At 39.7% G+C, this 19765-nt stretch overlaps 1 protein-coding gene across 10 annotated transcripts in view; it reads left to right on the plus strand.

Annotated features, from left to right (window-relative positions):
* ZMIZ1 (zinc finger MIZ-type containing 1) overlaps positions 1-19765 on the plus strand; it is a 346373-nt gene that overhangs the window by 134406 nt on the left and 192202 nt on the right. Inside the window, exon 1 of one of the 10 annotated variants that reach the window (XM_064716347.1) lies at positions 7422-7518. The exons of the other annotated variants lie outside the window; for them this stretch is intronic. The gene's annotated coding sequence lies outside the window, so the exon portion shown is untranslated. Of the gene's footprint in view, positions 1-7421; positions 7519-19765 lie in introns of those variants that run through there. 10 annotated transcript variants of the gene reach the window in all.

Below are 19765 nucleotides of genomic sequence, written 5' to 3' on the forward strand. Positions count from 1 at the left end.
GTTTCATCAGTTACCAGCAGCTGTGTCGTTTACTTCATCAAGAATAAGCCCCTTCAATTATTATGAAATCTTCTGTCTGTGGAGGAGGGTGGTGGTAGATGGGAACATGGGAGAATGTATGTGTGTGTGTATATATATAGAGAGAAAACTGGGCTAAGTATCTTAACTTATTGCTAAATAATAAAATTATTCATGAGCCACATTGCTATGAGCTCTCTTAATATTTGAGCCCATTTTTTGCTCAAATTATTTTTTTAGTTGCAAACATCCAGGCATCACTGCATTATCTTGCTTGTTAACAGTTGAGAGGCCACTTCTCCTTTTAAACAAGCCTTGAAGAGACAGTAACAACCTTCTACTTCTACAGTCACTGTTATTAAAACAACCAGGGGAATGTATCTCTGCAAAGGCAGAGTTGAATAATGATTTAGCTTCCAGAATTAATTTGAAATTTCATCAGCACTAAGTAATATTTTAGTGGCAGTATAATCCTGACCATTACATATTAAGTCTGCAGACTGCGCTGCCAGAGGAAGAACCCTGCAGTATTTAAGTGACACTGTAACACCATGGTATTATATTCAGGTCATTAGGGGGCATTTTACAGGATTGAAGTGATCTAGTGGAATGTCAAGGGTGAATCATGTATTCTCTGTTTCTTTGCCTCTCCAAATATGTAGATTAGGGGTTTAAAAAAATAAATGACGCATTGGTCACCAGTGTTCCTCCCCTGTCTCAGCCCAGTGTATCACCTGTGCACCACTTGCACGATCAACAAACCCTGAGGGGAAGGGAAGGGGAATAATAGATACAGATGGCTCAAATGCTGAGAGAGCACTGTACTGAAGGTTGGGGGGTTTTCTGTATGAATCACAGCAACTGATAGATAAGCATGAATTCAAGTATTTGCCTTTTGTGTCAGGTGTCAGCAGGTGTCCAGAATGATGGGAAGTTCTGAGCTCCAAGGTGGGTGTTTCCAGAGCAGATCCCTAACACTACAAGGCAGGGGCACTCTTGTGGTTGAATATAGTAAGGGAGATGAATGCCTCTCTCCCCTTTGTGCTTTAGAAATTCCTTCTAAATTCATGTGTGTGGCCCATCATAATGATTTTGATACCTCTTTTCAAATGTAGTCATCATTCAGACAGCTCTGGTTGAATTTAGGGAGAGTATTAGGCTGTGAAAAGCATGTGTTCTCAGCAGCTCATTGCTGCCTCTGGCAGAAGTTGCTGCCATTCAGATCTGCAATCTAGATAGTTCACATGATTATTCTGTGCACCATTGGAGACAAACTGGGCTGGATTAGTTTAAACATGTAAATAGTAGCTTTGGATCATTCTTTCTGCAACAAACAGATAATCATGACACAAGTAGCCTAGCTGTCTAACAGCACATTTCACCACATCAGTCTTCCCTCGTCTTTCCTTCACTTTGTTTAAACTACAGCTTTTGGGGTGGCGGGAACATTTGTTAAAAACAGTGATAAGAAAGGATCACTGACAATGAGTGAAGCTGAAATGATGTTTATCATCCAGTGGTGGAAATGGCAAGGTAACATGCTGGTTGGTCAGGGGTTCGTAGCCTTTCCAGATAACAGAGTGGCCATCATAGGAATGGGGTGCATGGCTGTGATCTTTCTGTGCCCCAAGTAGTTGAGGGGGGAACCCCAACAACAGTTTGTCTAGTTTTCTCTAATCTAGAAGATGGGTCAATTTGTTATAGGATAATACCTGTTTTCTTCTTGCTGCACTCCATGTGGTGGGAAATTCTCAGAAAAGTCTCATGGGCAAGAGGTGTGCCTGGCTGCTGCAGAGCAGTACTGAAAAGGAGTGGTGAGGATACTGGACAGCTGGACATTATTTTTACAGGCCTTTCCTGTAAAGGATATGTAAGATAGCATTAAAGTCTTACTAGGGAGTGGTGCCAGGACTGGTATTTGTGGAGAAGTGTTGGCTATGCCAGTGGCAGAGTTGCCTTAGCTGGCAGAGCTGCTGCTGTAGGGGGCTGGGAGGGCAGATGAGCAGGTTAAACACGGCTGTGGTCAACAGCTCTGGGAGCACTCCTGAAGGGAAGCTCCTGTTCCTCCTGCTGCCTGACTGTGGGGTAAGGCAGTGAGCTACAGACAATAGCTGGGCTCCTGCACCCTGCCTACATAAGTGTCTTCTGCTCTGAATACTCACTTAGAGGCATGACGGGATCAACCCACAAGAGCATGTTTTCTGTTCCTACTGCTTTCGTATATGTCAAAATATTTAAAATATTCACTGTATTTTAAATTCCTTCAATACCTTCTGCTTCCTTTTTTTTCTTTAGAAAAGGCTAAACTTTTATTTTCATATATAGACTACTTTCACAGAGGGCAAAGTTTCAGTTTAGATTTTGAGGACTGTTCTCCCTTGATCTTGATTTTGCTTTGGTTGTCACCAGCTTTTGTTTTAAAATATGTATCAGGAAGCCAGTTCTGTCCAACCATTTCTTTTTCAAGTTAAAGGCAATGGGCTTTCCTGAAAAATGTCCACAGAAAAAGAACTCCCCAGAGTGTGTCTCTAGTGATCTGTGCAGTTAGCAGTTACTCCTGTGAGCTGTCATTTTACAATAAAAATAGAAAATGTAAAATATTGATTACGTATGCAAGTACAAGAAATGTACATCTGTATACTAGCTCTCCAGGAGCTTGTAGATAAAAATAGATTTCAGTCACATTTTTCCTTTTAATGTGCCACAACAAGTAAGTTTTGGTCTTGAGGAAGTATGTGTGAAGTCATAAGGCTATACCCTTGTGAAGAGAACTTTATTCCAGCTATTTAGTTAAATAAATTAACATGGACATTTTCTGGGGCTTCTTTTCCTAAATGAGGGACATGTACTACTTATCATGGTGCAGCAGTGAGCAATACCATGAAGTTCAGATCAGGAGAGATCTTTGTTATGCATATTGTATACCAGGTATTGCAGTTGATGCATGCTAGAAATACATAGTGGCCTGATGCCCATGTTGCTGTTCCACTTGTACTGCTTTTTCAATGTATTTGCTGATGCTGCAACACTTGTTGCACTAAGTTTTAGATAATTCAACATCTGATTTTCTCAATTGAATAATCCTGCTGCTCTCACTGGTGGTACACAGCTCAAGCCTGTTTTCCTTCCATCTCATGAAGGCAAACATCTGGAGGATAGGCTTCACTGTCCTTGGCCATTGAATCTGTTGTGACTTCTTTTGATTGCTATCAGTTTGAAGCATTGTGAGATACTGTTTTGATCCAGAAACTCTCCAAACCAACCTGTGCCTCTAGCTTCTTGTAAAGATGGGTCATGAAAATAGGAAGACTGTAGGACAAGCCACATGACCTTATGAGGTGATGTGTATATGATAAGTTCTGAGTAATTATACAATAATCAGCCTTCAACTTGTTATGTTCCTCAGTAGGGAAGCTCAATAATAGGTCTGGCAAAAATAGAATTTTCCTTTTAATAGCCATTGTCAAAGTGTTTTTAAGTATTGTCAAAGTTTATTTAAAGTTGAACTGATATCAGGTTTACTTTCCAGTTCTTTGTAAAATGAATCTTAATAATGAATTGAAGGTGTTTTAGAAACAGAGTTTGTGGTGGAGTTTCATTTAAATGATTATTCCCTTCATCCAGTGTGGTGTAGGACTGTAGATATTAATCGCAAATTATGTCTTATTAAATATATTGAGTAATAACCACCTGGTTCTTTGATATTTTGGGTTTATGCATGAAACCAGGGGATCAACTATTTTTGCTCTTTTTGTTGCCAAAATGCAGCTTGACTTCTGAAAACAGTTGAATGGAGTGGATTCAGTTTTGATAGTGGTGTAAGAATGTACCCATAATAGCATCCAGCATTTTTGGGAAGGTTTTGTGTAGCTGTTAAATTTACAATTTTGGATGTAAATACATCCAAACCCATTTTACTACTTGTAACATGAATATACTTACTATGGCAATGTAGTAGCTATAGTAAGTGCTTGTAGAATATTTGTAGCTGTAATGCTCTCTGATGGAGAAGCTGTACTTAGCAGTTTGTCTGCTTTCTTCCTTTTGTAAGCTTGCAGTTGATTCTTTTATGGACAATGTGCATTCTCACATAGTCACACAAAGTGCATTATCTGCCTGAAGCTTCAGGCTGAATGGGTGAGCCCAGGTGTCGTATTTCTAATGCCCTTTGCATGAAATGTGAGGTAATTGTCCAAGTGTAGAAGCTGTAGGTGTGAAACGTGAAGTATGGGCACAGTCTGCGATTTCAAGTGTCTTATGAAAATGTGTGTGGTAAGGCTACGTTGTCTTCGAAACAAACTTCTTATGTTCTTGAACTTCAGACTTCTCAGTCCTGAAAAGTGAAGTGAATGACAGAATACCTTAAATAGCTCCATGTGTGTTTATATTTAATAGGTCTAAAACCACTCACACCAAAGTAACTTACTGCAAAGGAGAAACATCTGCTGAATTAATTTTCATGAAGTAGATGGTTTTCTAAAGTTTTTGTGTTGTGAGGCCTCCCAGGCAAGAGGGGAAGAAAGATACAGGTATAGTGATCTGTTAAATAAATGAAACAAGTGGATTGTGGGTAAATAAATGAGTGACAAAGAGATGATGTAAAAAAAAAAAAGCATTCTTACACACAGAACAGTGGATAGTGCCTACCTCTCCATCATGATCCCAAACATGAGAAAAATCAAAGGCTTTTTTCTTACTGGAGAGACTGAAAGAAGGTCAAGTTCAAAAATAGCTTTGGGTCAAAAAGGAGGGAGGAGAAAGAGACAGTGTAGTCACTGAGATGAGTAACTTCAGATCACATTTGAGTGTCTGGGATGTCATTGAGGGAGCTGCTGCTGAGGAAGAGGCCTGACATAGCTAATATTTTCAGTATAGTGCTGACACATGGTATCACTACCAGAAATGGGCTGCTTTGGGTGCAGGTTGTCATTGTACCCTATTTATTGGTCTCTATTGATCCTCCATTTCCATGGGTGTGATGCTGGGACTTGAGGCCACATGCCTTGGTTTTCTTGTGGCAATATTCCAAGCCATTCCATAAATCCTTCCTCATGAATTATGGAGGAAAAAACCTGCCCTGTTCCTTAAATGGTTAAGACTGCTAGGAATACAGTGAAGGCTTTTGTGTAATTTAACCCTTCTTGTCCTCAGCTGTTTACTCACATAGTTAGAAATTGACATAAATGGTGGACATGTGTTCTAATCCTTATCATCACTGTAACATCTGGAAGTCATAACTTTTGAGGCATTTGTAGCAACAGAAATAGTTAAACGTTGCTAAAACTTCTTTCCTATATGCATGAAAAATTCATATGGTAGTGGATTTAATCTGAGACTTGTGTACAAGTACTTTACTAAATACTCTGGGTTTAGAAACAATGTAGGATCTAATATGCCAAGGAGAAAGAATTTATTTCATTTTATTCAAAAACTTGCAAACAGATTGAGTCCCTGATAATCTTAGCAGCTGATACCTGTAAGGAAGTGTCTTCTACTAGCATCTCAATATTTTAACTATAGTTTAAAAAAAAATTTTAAAAGTAAGGCATAATACTATTGAATGAGATAAGAGTCTGAAAACCCCTGCTCAATAAACTGATATGTTCTTCAGGAAATTGATGCTATATCAAAAGCTGCTTCTTCAGGTATCAATCATTAGCTTAGCTTCCCAAAATGAATGTGAAATACCAACATTTAGAGAAGGCTGTGCCTGTTTATAATAGTACTGCTCTTGTATACAGCATTCTTGGCTTATCTTGAGAGGGGTTCTGACACACAACAAAACCAATGCAAACTGTTTTAGCCACCAGTACTTCTTCTGACTTTAAGTATTTCTTGGCTTATGTGTGTGAGATCAATTCGAAGAAATTTAGATATTTTCTCTTGTTTGGGTTTTTTCCCCTCTTTGTTTTAAAAAGGGGTCCTCCATATAAAATATAAGTTATATATTTAAAATTAAGCATATTCTCACATACAGGAATTAAACTATAAATGTATGTCTTTTGAATTAGTCTTTCTAAACAAGGCATGGAAAGCTACATCTGTTGCAATGGCAGTGGTGATTGCTTCCTTTTTTCTTTTGGAATAGCTGAACGTTTTCTTCAAATAATCTCTTATATATATATAAATATATATTATATAATCATCTGGAAATCTGCCACTGCTGTGAAAATGAAGCAGTGTCCACTGGACCAAGTAGTACCTTGCACTGAAGTCCCTTAGCAGAAGGAGCAGTGAGACGTGCATGCCTGGCCCCTGTGTGATCTGTGTGTAATAGATTATCTCTCTTGAAAATGAGCATTCACAGCTCTCTTGAAAGTCACAGTTCTGAAGGGTGTTCTTCATTCACAGGGAGTGAGGCATGTTGCTGTCCCACTCAGTGGGACCCCAGAGGTCAGCCTGAACCCTGGAGATCCACTGGGAAACATGAAAGCCTTGGGGTGACCTTCAGATTTTCAGATGTGGGTAGATGTGGTTTGGTCAGTCAGTGTATTTGTCTTTTTCAACCCTGTTGAGATGAGCTTTAGTGTGTTGAGTAGCATAGATGGGCATTACTTGCTTGCACTGAGCTGCTGTTTAGGTGACCAAATACATAAGCAAGCTGATTTTTGCACTGAGCAGTTTTGTTTTTTTATAATGGGCACAATTCCCACTAGTTCCACTTTCAAATCTGTCTAAAAATGAATGATTGTTAGTGTTTTCACACTGATGATATCTTGGAGTCATGAATTAATCTTCACAACTACATGTGTGTGAGAAGGGATTTGGTTACCCCTGTTTTACAGGAGACAGGGCATGAATTGACTTGTAGGCTGTGCCTGTGCTAATGTAGAGTGCTCCATGGAATGACTCTGTTGGGAAGCTGCAAGGAAGGGTGTTGCTCATTGCACTGTGCTTTATTTTTAGAGGATTCAAGAGCAAACCGCTGCAGTCATCAGACTGGAAGGAATATTGCCTTTTCTTACTCTTTCTTAATTCTGTGAAAGTCCTTATCAAAAACTGGTAGTGTTTTCAAGTCTCATAATGGTTTAAGAGTCTTGTGTCTCCTGTAGGAAGCCCAAAGCAGCTCAATTGTTTCTTTTGAGGGCGAGGTGCAGTGCATTGTTTGTGCCGCCAGCCTTGGCAATGCCTTCCCCTCCCCAACTTCTTTGTCCCCCTTCTTCCCTTCCCCCGCCTCCCCAATTATTTTTCTAGAGACCTTGGCTTGCTGCTTCTGGGGCAGCAGCAGCAGCTGCTAGTGCTGTCCTGTAATTCTTCCCTCTCAGTCACAGGGGACTGGAAGGGGAAAGACGGTCTGTCTCAGCAGCAGTCCACCAGCTGCTGCTACGATCTATAATGCGTAAATTTGCAAAATATAGCTTTTAATTTTGCTTTGCAGTCAGAATGAAAAACTAGAGTGCACCACCACTGCCATCATTGATTGATTAATAGAAATAAATGCTCCCTGCTCCCCGGTTCAGACTTGGACAAAAAGAACTTGCAAGTGGCTAAAAATAAAAGGTAAGAAACCTGACAGACTTTCCCACCAACAGAGTAATTAAGAACACATTGTTGTGTGTGTGTGCTTGAGAATGTGCTCTGGCTAGGAAAAAGCTGTTGAGTAATGCAAAAATATTAACTAAATCAGAGTATAAAATCAGGCTTAGGGTCATGATAGTCTCTGAAGTACATGGATAAGCAGGGCTTCTTTGTTACAGCGTTAATGACTGAGGGAGTCCCACAGATTCTAGCCTAAGAGGTTTTGAAATTGTGCATCGAGACATATTTTTGATTTTGAGATTTTTCTTAAAGGAGAAAAGGGGAATTAAAGAAGAATGGGCAGTGTTCTTTCTCTGCCAGCAATGTAGTAGCCATAGTAAGTGCTTGTTTTGTGTCCAGTCATACACCTGGGGTAAGGAAATGGCCCATAGAAAAGGTAAGCAACCCCCAAATTTCCATTAGAAATGGATTTGTAACCTCTTCAGTGTGCATTTATGAATGATGAATCTTTTAGTTGGAGCACTCAAGAAGAACCAGCCATAACATGGCCAAAATTTGTGAAAGAACTTGTTTGAACTGAATAGTTTAACTCAGTGGGCTGTTCAGAAGACTTGAACTATAAAACACCATATATAAAAGAATTCATGTTGTTGTGGCACAGATGATTGACCAAAGAAAAATTGTTGTGTGTATAGCTGGGAGAAGTAATTTTATCACAAGTCAGTTTTGCAGTTGATTTGTCAGAATTTGGGAGAGAGCAGATCTAAACCTTACCTTTGTGGACAGCCTGAGTGTCAATAAATTCCAGTGTAGCCTAGTACCTATCTCCAGAATTACCAGTCCTGATTTCTGTACATCTTACATCATACTAATGTCAGCAGTTTTAAGTAAAAGCATAAGCAGCCCCTGATCTCATAAAACACACTACTTTGAGTAGCTATGTTGTACAGACATGTTGGCAGAAGTAACTAAATCTAGATATGTCTTTGGGACTCCAAAGAAAACCAATTAAAACAGTTGAAGGAATAAACAAAGCATACTTTGTGCATGTGTGTGCACATATTATCTTTAATTGGTTGGAGTTTTTTAGCATGTGGAAAATTAGTGTATACCTTGCCTCCCATCTCCTGGGAAAAGAGAGTAAGAAGAAATTATGTAGTTGACCCATTACTCAGGCACTTGGGAATTAAGAGAATGGAAGAGCAGTTTGTTTCTCTGAAGTCCTTCCTGCTTATATACATATATTTTAAATAAACATGGTATGCTCAAATATTTATTTAAAAGCAGTGTTCAGTGGTATCAATCGGGCAAAGAAGTAAAGTTTAGTGAAGTGCACACACTTTGTGTCAGTTGCTGTGTTTTGGATGGCTACCTGCTCACTTTCGGGGAGAAGAGGATAAAAATTAACTCCGAGAGGCTTTTGACAGGTGAAAACCAGCTGAACTCTTGGGAATACTGCTTTAGCCAGACTTGACCATGTTGCGCATTACTAGTCTTGTCAAAGTGTCAGAAATTGCCTATTGAAAATTGTTTGTGTTTAACCTTTAAAGAAAGACTGCTGGAGTGTGTTTTAAAACTGAAATGATATCAAGCTGGATTGAAGCTTGTTAAGTTCTGACTTGGTGGCAACAAAGGCCTCTGGAACTCACAGTAAAGTTCCCAAGAAAGCAAGGTCCCCTCTCCAATATGTATTTTCATTTGTCCTCCTGTTGTGATAAAGGCATCTGTCTTCTGCCAGTGTTTTCTGAGCTATGCACTGAAGTCTTTTGAAGATGATTGAATTTGTTTTTTACTGACTTTTTCTTCTCTTCAAAATTAATACCTTTATTTTAACATTCAAGGTCCCAAGCACAGCTTCTTTCACACAGAGATTGTTACCTTGGCACTAAGAAAAGGACCCTTACTCAATACTGATATTTACAGCACAGGCTGTTTTCCATCCATTCTGCGAGGTCTAATTCTTAATGCAAAGAACAGCATTAAAGTGTCAGTGAGTGTCACCTTTTCTCACTTCTGCCCCTGTGGGGATTTGAGCAGTCTCTGCAGCCTCCTGCATAGACACTGTATGCAGGGGATGCCACTTCTGGGGCAAAGCTAACCTGGGAATAGTTAAGAGTGGAGTTCTGAGGGTGTACACTGAAATTTTTCTGTAGCTGCATTCTCAGTGGGTACCTCCTATCTAACTCTCTTCATGGAAGTGGGAAGGTGGCTGTTACTGTTGTATCTTGTCCATGAGCTTTGGTCGTGGGTGGGAAGCCCACAGTCTGATCTGTAGACCCATTCTGGTTCTTAGGATAAAGCATTTTGAGATAAGAATAATCAGAAATAGATGTTAAAAGATCAGAAAACAGACCTAAAAGCACACTGCAGTCTCCCTGAAAAAAATATGGTATCTAGACAATGGGCAACTAAATTTCTAAATTCCTCAGCCACAAAATTCCTTGGTAGTCTTAAAAATCTGAGTTCCCCAAAACCTTCTCAAGGGAGTGAAAAAGAAAGAGGGAGAACAAAATCTAAGTTGTAAGCTTGCCTAACATGTCACTTGGGATAATAACACTTCTCTGTGTCCTTAGTAAACACAATGCCAGATCAGGAGCCAGAGGATAATCTTTTGCTTTAAATTGTTTTCCTGTACTACCTGAAGCTGCACAGTGTAAAATCAGGAGTGGAATAAGGCTATCCCGAGTCTCTCTCTTTGCTGCTGGTACAAGCATGATTTCATTATACAAACATTTGCTCCATTAATTGTCATTATTCCTAATCCTCCATTTTGCTTAATGGCAAAACATTTCACTGCAGGGGAAAAAATATTAGATTAAAGTAAAGACTTTCAGACAGTAAAGACTACTAATTGAAACCTGCAAGGGATACCCCCATCATGGAAATTCAAAATTACAAAAGTTATTGTGATGTAACTGGAGAAGTGATACTTGAAAATCCTCATAACACTTTGCATTAAGTTTTTGTATGTTTTAAATCAGGATTGGTTGATTTTTTTTCTTCCACTTTAAATGTAAGAATGTAGTAAATGGGTGCACGGAGTGCTACATGTGTGTTTGTGCAACATGCATTTTGTCTGCTGATGTTAAGTAGAGGTTTTGATTGTGCATTTGTGTCCATGTGGACCTCTAAAAGGAGATATGCTGCAGGTGGGGATGCTAGAATGTTTTGGTTTTGTTTCTCCCTGCTCCTTCCATGTGAGGTTTTTTTAGCACCTGTCTTCCCCTGCAGTAGTATTGCATTGAGAACTTGGGATAAAATACTTTTCCCTGTGCAAAGCTCACGGGTGTGTTTGTTTTTCTCCTTTGCAGTCTGTGGTATACAGCCATGTCGAGGTCTTATTTCTCTTCTCTAGAGGTTGCTAATGCTTTACCAAAAGGAAGAGTGAGGCATAGGAAGGGTTCCCTGCCTCTCCCTCCTGCAGGAAGGGGAGAGCAGTGAGCTGCTCCTGGAGCTCCTTTCCCATATGACAAACCTCCAGCTTGCAGGCACACAGATGGGGTTGCTTTGAATGCAGAAAAACATGAATGCTGATACTTAGGTGAGTAACATCATGTGCGTTCACTGAGGGTACAGTGGTAGGACAGCGCTTCATAAATGGGTTTTGAGATTGCACAGCATTTGTTAAGGAAAGGAATAAAAAGAGTACTTCCTTTGAAAGGAAGAAAGCAATATTATAATAAGACATTCCTCAAATATTTCTTAAAAATTTGTGTTGTTTTGAAGTTTAAACCTACATAGTTCTGGAATGTTGGGTTACTTTTTGGTTTCCTGATTTGGCACATTTTTGGTTGTGTGTGTGTCATGAAGGAACTTCAGTAAAATGTAAATTCATGGGTTTAAAATTACTTTTCCTGAGGTGATCTGTTCTCTGTGTGTTTTGTGCTCTGCATCTCCCTCCATTCCCCCACCCTCAGGTCCATTAGGTGTAAGTTGGATTAGCTCAGTGACTCTTATCAGGCCTCTTTTTTTTTTCCTGTTACCCTCTGATAAATTTATGTGACCTAAAGAGTGAACTCCAGGTGCACCCTTATTCCTGCTGGGGACAGGAGCTGCATTTGCTGAAGCCCTGTGTTGGTGAATAGTACCCCACTGTGCTCTATATGGGAAAGTGTGTGGGTGGCAATTTACATGGTAAACAAAGGCAGGCAGGGAAGGAGGATAGGTAAGCTTATGTTTTTAATGCTTCTCCTTAAAAAAATCTGTTGAAAATTAGCAGCAACAAATATCACAAAAAGAAGATTGGTGTAGATTTTTCCATTTTTAAGAATCAATCTTTGAATAAAAGTATTTTTGACATACTTTTGTAGATAAATTTATTGATATGACTTGTACTGGTTTTTGTGGTAAAGGCAAATAAAAACTGTACCTGTGACTATTCAATTTAAGGATAAATGGAAACCTTTTATTTAATCAGCAAAATGGTTCATACTCATCTGAAGGATTACGCACATCCCCTTCCTGCCACGCTAAATAGGTTGTTTGCTTGTTTGTCATAAAAGGTGTAGAAAGGCAATGTGAATTAGACAGCAAAAGGCTAGAGAGAGTGTCAGGAAGCATTGACATTCTTATTTGTGGCGTGTATCTACTATGTGACCTTGGACAAGTCTCTTCACCTATGCCATATCCTGTTATTACATTATAAATCTCTGCTGGGAGGATGCTTGTTGCAGTTTGCTTTTGTATCTGGCAGAGGGTCTTTTAGATATCATTGTAAAACAAATAATAGAAATAAGGATAAAAGGGTTTTTTTCTGGAACACTAGCCATCGATGGAGATAGGGATTTCTTTTTAAGCTTGCTCTGCTGCCCACTCATCTACAAAAAAGTTCATTCACTGTGTCACCTTCCAAGCAGTAAAAACCTTCGAACATGAAATTTGCTATTCATTCAACTAAATAAATGTGAGTGACTGTGCTATCCTTGAGAAGTTTTGCAAATGCATTCTAAACTGCAAAAAACCTAACACATGAATATTTGCAGTCTTTTAAATAACGTAGAGGCTTTCTGTGGCGTTGCTGTATAAGCTGCATTTTAGTTGTGGTGGCAGTCTGTTTGCTGTGGCTCAGAGCGGCGGATCAGTGCGATCACTGTTAACCCCCGGGCGTGCTAAGGAGCTCAGCTCAGGCTGCTCAGGGAGAGGAGCTGCCTTATTCCCTGTGATGGACCTTGTTCCAGTCTGCCTGGCACTTGGCTGCGATGCCCTTCCTGCCGGGAAGGAGGCTGGCACGGGAGGCTCTCCCTCGCAGCTCACTGAGGTGCAGCCAGGCCCCACAGCCACTGCTGGGCAGGAGAGCTCCTGGTGTGGCCCTGGTGTCTGGGGGCTCTGCACCGAGCTCCTTCCCTGCCCTGTGCTGGATGAGTGGTGTGGTTCAGCCGTGGGAATTCAGCTCTGGCTTTTGCAGGGTTTAATAGTTAAAACATCATGGATTTGCTTGTCACTGGGAGGAAAACCCTACCTGCTTCCGGTTGCAATGTAGAGGAGCAAATATATATCTTTTTAAAAGTTTTTGGGTGGTTTTCTTTTGTTGTTTTTGAGGTTATTTCTTCTATGCCATTCAGGACACAGCAAGTCTATTCTTCAAGTATTTTGCTGCTGACGCACTACCAAATTTTTAAAAGAGAGAGAAATTAAAATTTACAGGTGATAGTCACTTAATTCTAGAACTTGACTTTTTAATTACAAAATAACACTTTGATTTGAAGTAACATAAGAAAGATTGCTTTTTAATTGTTTTATATTGTCAGAAAGGATAAATATGTAAGTCTAATCTGTGCTCCTGCATACAGCTTAGAGTCTCCTCTCCAATAATATTTCTGTCAAGCTGTTTAATTTGTTGTAGCTTTTAAAAGATGTCAGATGATGTACTAATTTAAAAAGTAAAAAATGAGGATTGTACAAAGAGAAGATACCTGACATGAATACAATATAATGTACATGTGGTTCAACTTACTCTGGATAATATTCCTGCGCTTTTCCTGTTTGTTCCTTGGGCGTGACTTTGCTAATGGCACAGAGGGTATTGACTGAGGTCTTTGCTGATAATTACATCCTAAATAGAAGTAAATATGGAGGTGGTGCTAGCAAGGTGCTAATTACCTTACAAACAGTTTTGAGATTTTTCACTTTGCCAGCACTAGCTTAGAGCATGTGGCGCAGCAGTTCTTGGACAGAGAGGACTGCTGGTGGAGTTGCTGAAGCCAACAAAGGAGGATGTCCTGTGGTGTCACATTGGGGATGGGTGCTTTGTGCTTAAGGCACAGACAAAACACTTCTTGGATAGCTGTGGGACTTTAGGGAAGCCATTTAGTCCCACTGTCTAAAAGAGAGCGATACTTTGCCACTTGTCATTCTGGAATTTAAGCTTGGGGCGGTGGTATACATTTATAAATAAAAGGTTTGTTGTTAGCTTACAACATCACTCGAATACAGGCAGGTTTAAAATGTGTTTGTCCTCATGGAACCAAAACCATGGTGGGTTTTCTGCATTAGTGTGGATATGCCATACTGCAGCTACACTGACTTTCAGCTATCATCAGCTGGTTGGAAAGGCCCCAAATGTTGCTTAGAAAACACACCTTATTCCTCCAAAAGCCAAGGCTTTCGTGGAAATAGTAAGAGTGATTTTCAAAAGCAGGCTGGTGTGGGAGTGCTAGGGGCTGTGGGAGACAAAAGGAGCAGCCAGGGCTGTAATGAGCACCTTGGTAGCAGTTGGGTGCAGCTGTGCCCGGCGGTGCCGTGGCTGTGGCTGAGCGTGACTCACGCCGGGGATCCGAGAGCAGCGCCCGAGCTGCTTTCACCTCCTGCTCCTTTCTCTGAGCCCTGCTCTGCTCCTGCGGGCTTGCCAGAGCTGCTCACCAAGCAGCTGCTGGCCTGCTGGGAGTCATAGCTTGCCATAGGAAGGTAAACCAGAAGCAGGGCTGCTGGCAGCATGGACTTTGTGGCATTGGTCTGTCTATGATACCTCTTACGTTAAGCCTTGAATGATGATGCAGTGATGGTTTTCAGTGGGAACATATTTCAGCAAAGGCTGAAACAATTATAGTCTGACATGAAGTTTTTGTGGGCAGTTAAGGAAAAAAGTAATACTGTGAGTCACTGGCAGCAAAAACCTCTGTGTTGTTTTTGGTTGGTTGGGGGTTTCTTTTGTTTTTCTTTTTAAAGGCAGCTTGTTTTTGCTGAAATTTCATCTCTGTAAAATAGAGTTCTTGAATTATTGCTGTTTTTTTAGGAGGTCAGCAAAAGTTTGGGTTATCCCCTGATTTCACAAATACAAAGGGTCTGTAGTTGAGGCCAAGTATGGGACCATGCATCCACTGAAATTAGTCATGATACAGTGATATTTTTTGGCTTTGGTAGATGTTGTATCGATGTGGCTCTAAACCTATTTGTTGCCTCGCTTAGACCTTTGAGTTTATCCTGTAACTGCTCTAAAGACCTGATTTTTATCAAAGTTTTATTATATAAATCTTTTTCAGTCTTGGAAAGATAATGCATCCTTGTGTAAAAGCTGCTTCTTGCTGGAATCGATGCAGAGCAAGGCTCAGTTCCTTGCAGGGCAGTGTCATTGTTGTGAGGTTATCAGAAGGATAAAGGTACAAATCATCTGTTGGCTCCAGTAACTTCTATGAGGGAAATAAGGAAAAAGATACATCTTTTTTGTAAATGAGAGAGCACAGTGTGTGAAATTCTGACCTTTGCTGTAAGAGGTGCAAGTGCAACAAGATTTTGTCTCCAAGAAGACAAGATTTACATGTTCCCACTTGGGCTGTAAAAGGAGGTGAACTTTTCAGAGAGCATTAATAATGCTTGTCATGGGTTACTGTTGTGTATCCTGCTTCAAAAAACAAACCTTTATCCAAAACTTTGATCCTTTTAGGTGGTTAAGGAAGGCACAAGAGGCATTTTACTGCATTGTCACATGCCTTTGAACTGATGTTTGGGTTTTCTTGGAAGAGGAAGGAGTAATACCCCAGCAAAGGCAATTCTTGAAATATTTACAGCCATTTTGAAATTGGGACAAATTGAAACTTTCCCAGGATTTCTGGACCAAAGACATGCTAGTAAGGGTGTCAACTTCTGGCCTAAAACTTCTGGAAGTTTGGAGGTTTGCACAATGCTAGTGGCAAGTAGTGCTGCCTGAAAAAAGATGCATGATTCAGGTTTTGAAAAAGGAGAACTTGCTGTGATAGATAAAGCATAATATATTTAAAAGCATTTTGAGAGTTGAAATATGATTTTGGTTTCTTCTACCCTGACTTACTCCTCCTCTCCATTTATATTTTTCAATAAATCTGCAGCACTGGAGTTATGAAAGTGATTTAGGAAGACAAGACTGTGACAAGCTACCTAGGCAATGGCAGAGATATTAAGCATGCTAAACAGTATTCTACTCTCTTATTTGCAGAAGCATTTCTCTTAACATTTAACCCTATTAGAACTTCAACATTGTAAATGATGATAAGATGTTTAAAATACATTTTGGTTTTTCTCATTTGTGTTGTCATCCTGTGCTTACAGTGGAACACGCTGTAAGTTTAAGACTTTGGAAAATCTTCATTTTGAAATTGAGAAATGTATGAGAAATATGATTTTCCAGGCAGTCTGAATTTCCATTTCAAATTAACTGGAAAATCCATGTCTTCCAAATTTTCTGCTAAAAATAGTTTACAAAAAATTGCTTTGAAATGGGTCTCTGTTACATGATGCAGAATGCTGTCATCTTCCAGTGTCTTTCATTAGCTTTGAGTGCATCACCATTTTCATTCTGTTAACAAAAATATTCGCGTACTACTTGCATTGTAGCTTGAGCTGTGAGGAGATGTAGTGGCTGGGCAGTCCTGACCAAGACCCAGCTTATTTTAATGACTGACTCAGGAGCAAGTCCCAGTGCTAATAATTATTGGACATTTCATGTTTAACTAGCATTTTGTAAAGAAATTTTTATTTCATCATGAAAGCCAGTGTAACTCATTAACCCTGAGTCTGCATCCAACAAGGAGCTGCAAGCAAGCAGGAGCCCCTGTGTGGCATTTTCATGAAGGCTTGGTGCCTCTGCTGAGTTTCTCAAAAGTATCTCCACAAGGGTAGAGCTAAAGCCATTGAGTTTAGGGTCCCATAGGACTTTTTGAAGCATTCTGGAAACCTCAGCATTGTTTGACAGGACCTTGCTGTGGAAGGGCTGTCCATCCAGGGGTGCTGCAGATCCTGGCAGGCAGGAGGAAAACAGGAACTCCCACCCCTTACCATGCTTTTCTTCTGAGGGGTTTCAAAGACTGGCAAGCTTGTTTGCTTGGCAAAGCTTGTAACTGATGAGCAGTTTTTGATAAAAGTTTTGCTAGTAACTTACCAAAAGAAATGTTCTTACTGTTACATCGGGTTTTACAGTCACTTTTTGTTTGTTTATATTTAAACTCAAACTGTTGTGAAGTTGTATGTTTCTGCAAATTACCTTGTTATTCTGAGCGGTTTGCATTTGAAAACAGGCAATCCCCCAAAACATTACAGTACAGGGCGAACAGGTGTATCTTCCCTTTTGTTCGGTCAGCATTTGTTCTGGTTTTAAGGGAGAAAATAAACTGCAATTTTGGGAAATACTGTTGTATAATACTCTGTGATAAAATGTGTGCAAGGTCTGGTCCCTTGTGCATTACCTACAGTTGCAAAAATGGAAACATGCTCATATTTTTTATAATAACAGCAAAAACAGTATTCTCTGGTTTTATAAAAAAAATGCATTTAGCTAATAATGCCTACAACAGTATGGATTAAAAGAGCTGGTAAAAGTTTTGAGATTTTTGAGCTATAAAAATATTTACTCTTATGTCTCGTTTAAGACCAGAGCTTAGCAAAGAACATGAACATGTGTTTAACTTAAATATGATGTTATTTTGTGGAGTACTTAGTGTAAATCTAATTATATATGGTAGTCCTGACTTGGAGCTGTAATGTAGATCATGTAACCAAAAAAGAACTAGTCATGACATGGAGATGAATCCATTTTCAGAACTCCAGATTTTAGAGACTTTTAAGTCAGAGAATCTTGGCAAAACTCTCTTTCATGACAAGAGTTAAAGGTAGGTATTTTTGTGATTGATTGGCCTGTTCTGACCAGGATGTGTTATATTCAGTTTTGGCTCAGTCAGACTCTCCTGTGTGGTTTTAGGGGAATAAGTGGAACTTTCTGTGACTTATTGTTTGTCCTACCAACAAGAGGTAAAACTGTTTTTCTTCTGCCAGCTGACAATCTTGAAAATAAAACTGAGGCCTGTGAAGACTTCAGCAGCAGACGGACTTGGATCTTTTATATATAAATCAGAACATTATTCATGTGTGGTCTTCCAGCATTGTGTAATATAAGGAAGACTGTGTGCATGCTTTTTGGTATTTCATAAAATGTTAATTGCACTTGAAATGTTCAGAAACAGAACTGGTTCCCCTGATTCCACTTATCAGGTTGTTGGTTCTGGTGCTGTTTCGTCTCAGCAGAAGAGCTGCTTGTGTTAGTGCCAGTCCCACAGGCTAATGCTGCACACCTTTTCTCTCCTAGCAGAAGATATTTCCTAACCATTGGTATATTTTTAATTAAAAGGGTTCTTGATGTTTCCCTAAAAATGAAAACAAAACCACTGGGAAATCCGGGCTGGAAAAGCTACAATTTGTGGCACTGTTTTGTGTGATTCTTAATCACATTGGGCAACATCCCAGGGGTGCCACTTTGCTATTGCAACCAGCCACTGACTTCATCTTAAGTAGGATTTTAATGAAGATCCTGGTGAGGATGTAATAAAACATCCAATAAGGCTACTAAGTTTTACATCACTTTCAGTTCTTGTAAGGTAGGCAGTCCTTTTCCCAAATGCCAGTTTGGACAGCTAAGAATCACAACTCCTAAGGATGTTTCTTTCCATTTGTCCCTACCATTTTTTCTTAGGCTTAAGCTGAGACTTGTTTTTGTTCCTCTGCTATTCCAAACCCCCTTCTCACTCTGAGAACAGTTGCAGATGCTATCCATTAAGGTCAACTTCATTCATTTAGCCTTGGAAATGAAGAACTCCTACCCTTCCTCCCCCCACCAGGGATTACCTTCTGTAAATGTACTTCAAAAATTATTTGTGGTGAAGAACATTGTGTGGGATGGAGGAGGGATGGGAGAAAAGGCACTGGGGAGTGTAGCAGGGAAAATGACTCTGATCCAGTGCCTGGTTACAGATACATTTCTCTAGATACTCTACAAAGCTTTAGGTCTTTACAAGTAGATTCCTCCCAACTGCCTTTGTTCTTTGTGTAGCTCACTTTCAAACCTGGCATGTGGAATTGTTTTATTCAAACTTTACTAAATGACAGGATGTACCTTAGAATTAGAAATATGATGGGCTGTCAGCTGCTTGCCCAAATTCCATCAGATCTCTATAGTTCTTAATAAATGAACTGACAGCTTATTAACCAGGCGGTGCAACAGGAGCTTCATTCTGCTGTAAATTTTTATATCGTGTTGTTCTAACAGGCATGCAGTTTATCACCACCTCTTTTCTTTGGGAATGAGAAATAAATAGGGATAAGTCCATCTCCCCCTACCACCCTGGTTTCTGGCAATATTGATAAAGATTTTGAGCTAACTGTGAAGTTAAGAGTAGATAACCTGAGAAATACTATCAGGCACTGAGAAGTTAAGCTAATTTGGTGTCTCAGGGTTAAGTGAAAACTTGGAGCATTATAGAAGTCTAATGCTTTTTTGTTTAGTTTTGTGATTCCTGGTAAACGAACATTTTATCTAGCAGCCAAAGAAAAAGATCTTAAAATTTAGTTAGGTAAGTACTGGCTTTTCATTTAAGTCTTAGCCAAATAGAGGTCTCAGACTTCATTGTTAAATGATTCACTTGGTAAAATCAGTCTGAGGATAAGTCAGTAATGAGTGAATGCTGTTGCTGACTGCATGTTGTTGCATAGTTATGCAAGGTCATGGCTTTCTTCCTCAAGTTGTGCAATACTGTTAACATTGTGGAAATACCACCAAGAATGGCACCTTTATTTAGCTTTTAACTTGGAAGGCCAGATACAAGTCAAGAGAATTAGAGACTGCAGTGCTTTATCAGGTCTGTAAGCAGCTCCTGTACAGTAATTAAATAACACAGTGCAAGAAATGGTGCTTACAGCTGAAAAGTCCCCACGTGATTTTCTGAGAATCAGATTGGAACAAACTGAGCTGGACTGAAAAGTGTATTAACTGCAACATTTCACTGAAGGTACTAATCTGTGTGACAGTCTG

The sequence above is a fragment of the Zonotrichia leucophrys genome, chromosome 6 (genome assembly GCF_028769735.1).
Source record: "Zonotrichia leucophrys gambelii isolate GWCS_2022_RI chromosome 6, RI_Zleu_2.0, whole genome shotgun sequence".
NCBI classification, from domain to species: domain Eukaryota; kingdom Metazoa; phylum Chordata; class Aves; order Passeriformes; family Passerellidae; genus Zonotrichia; species Zonotrichia leucophrys.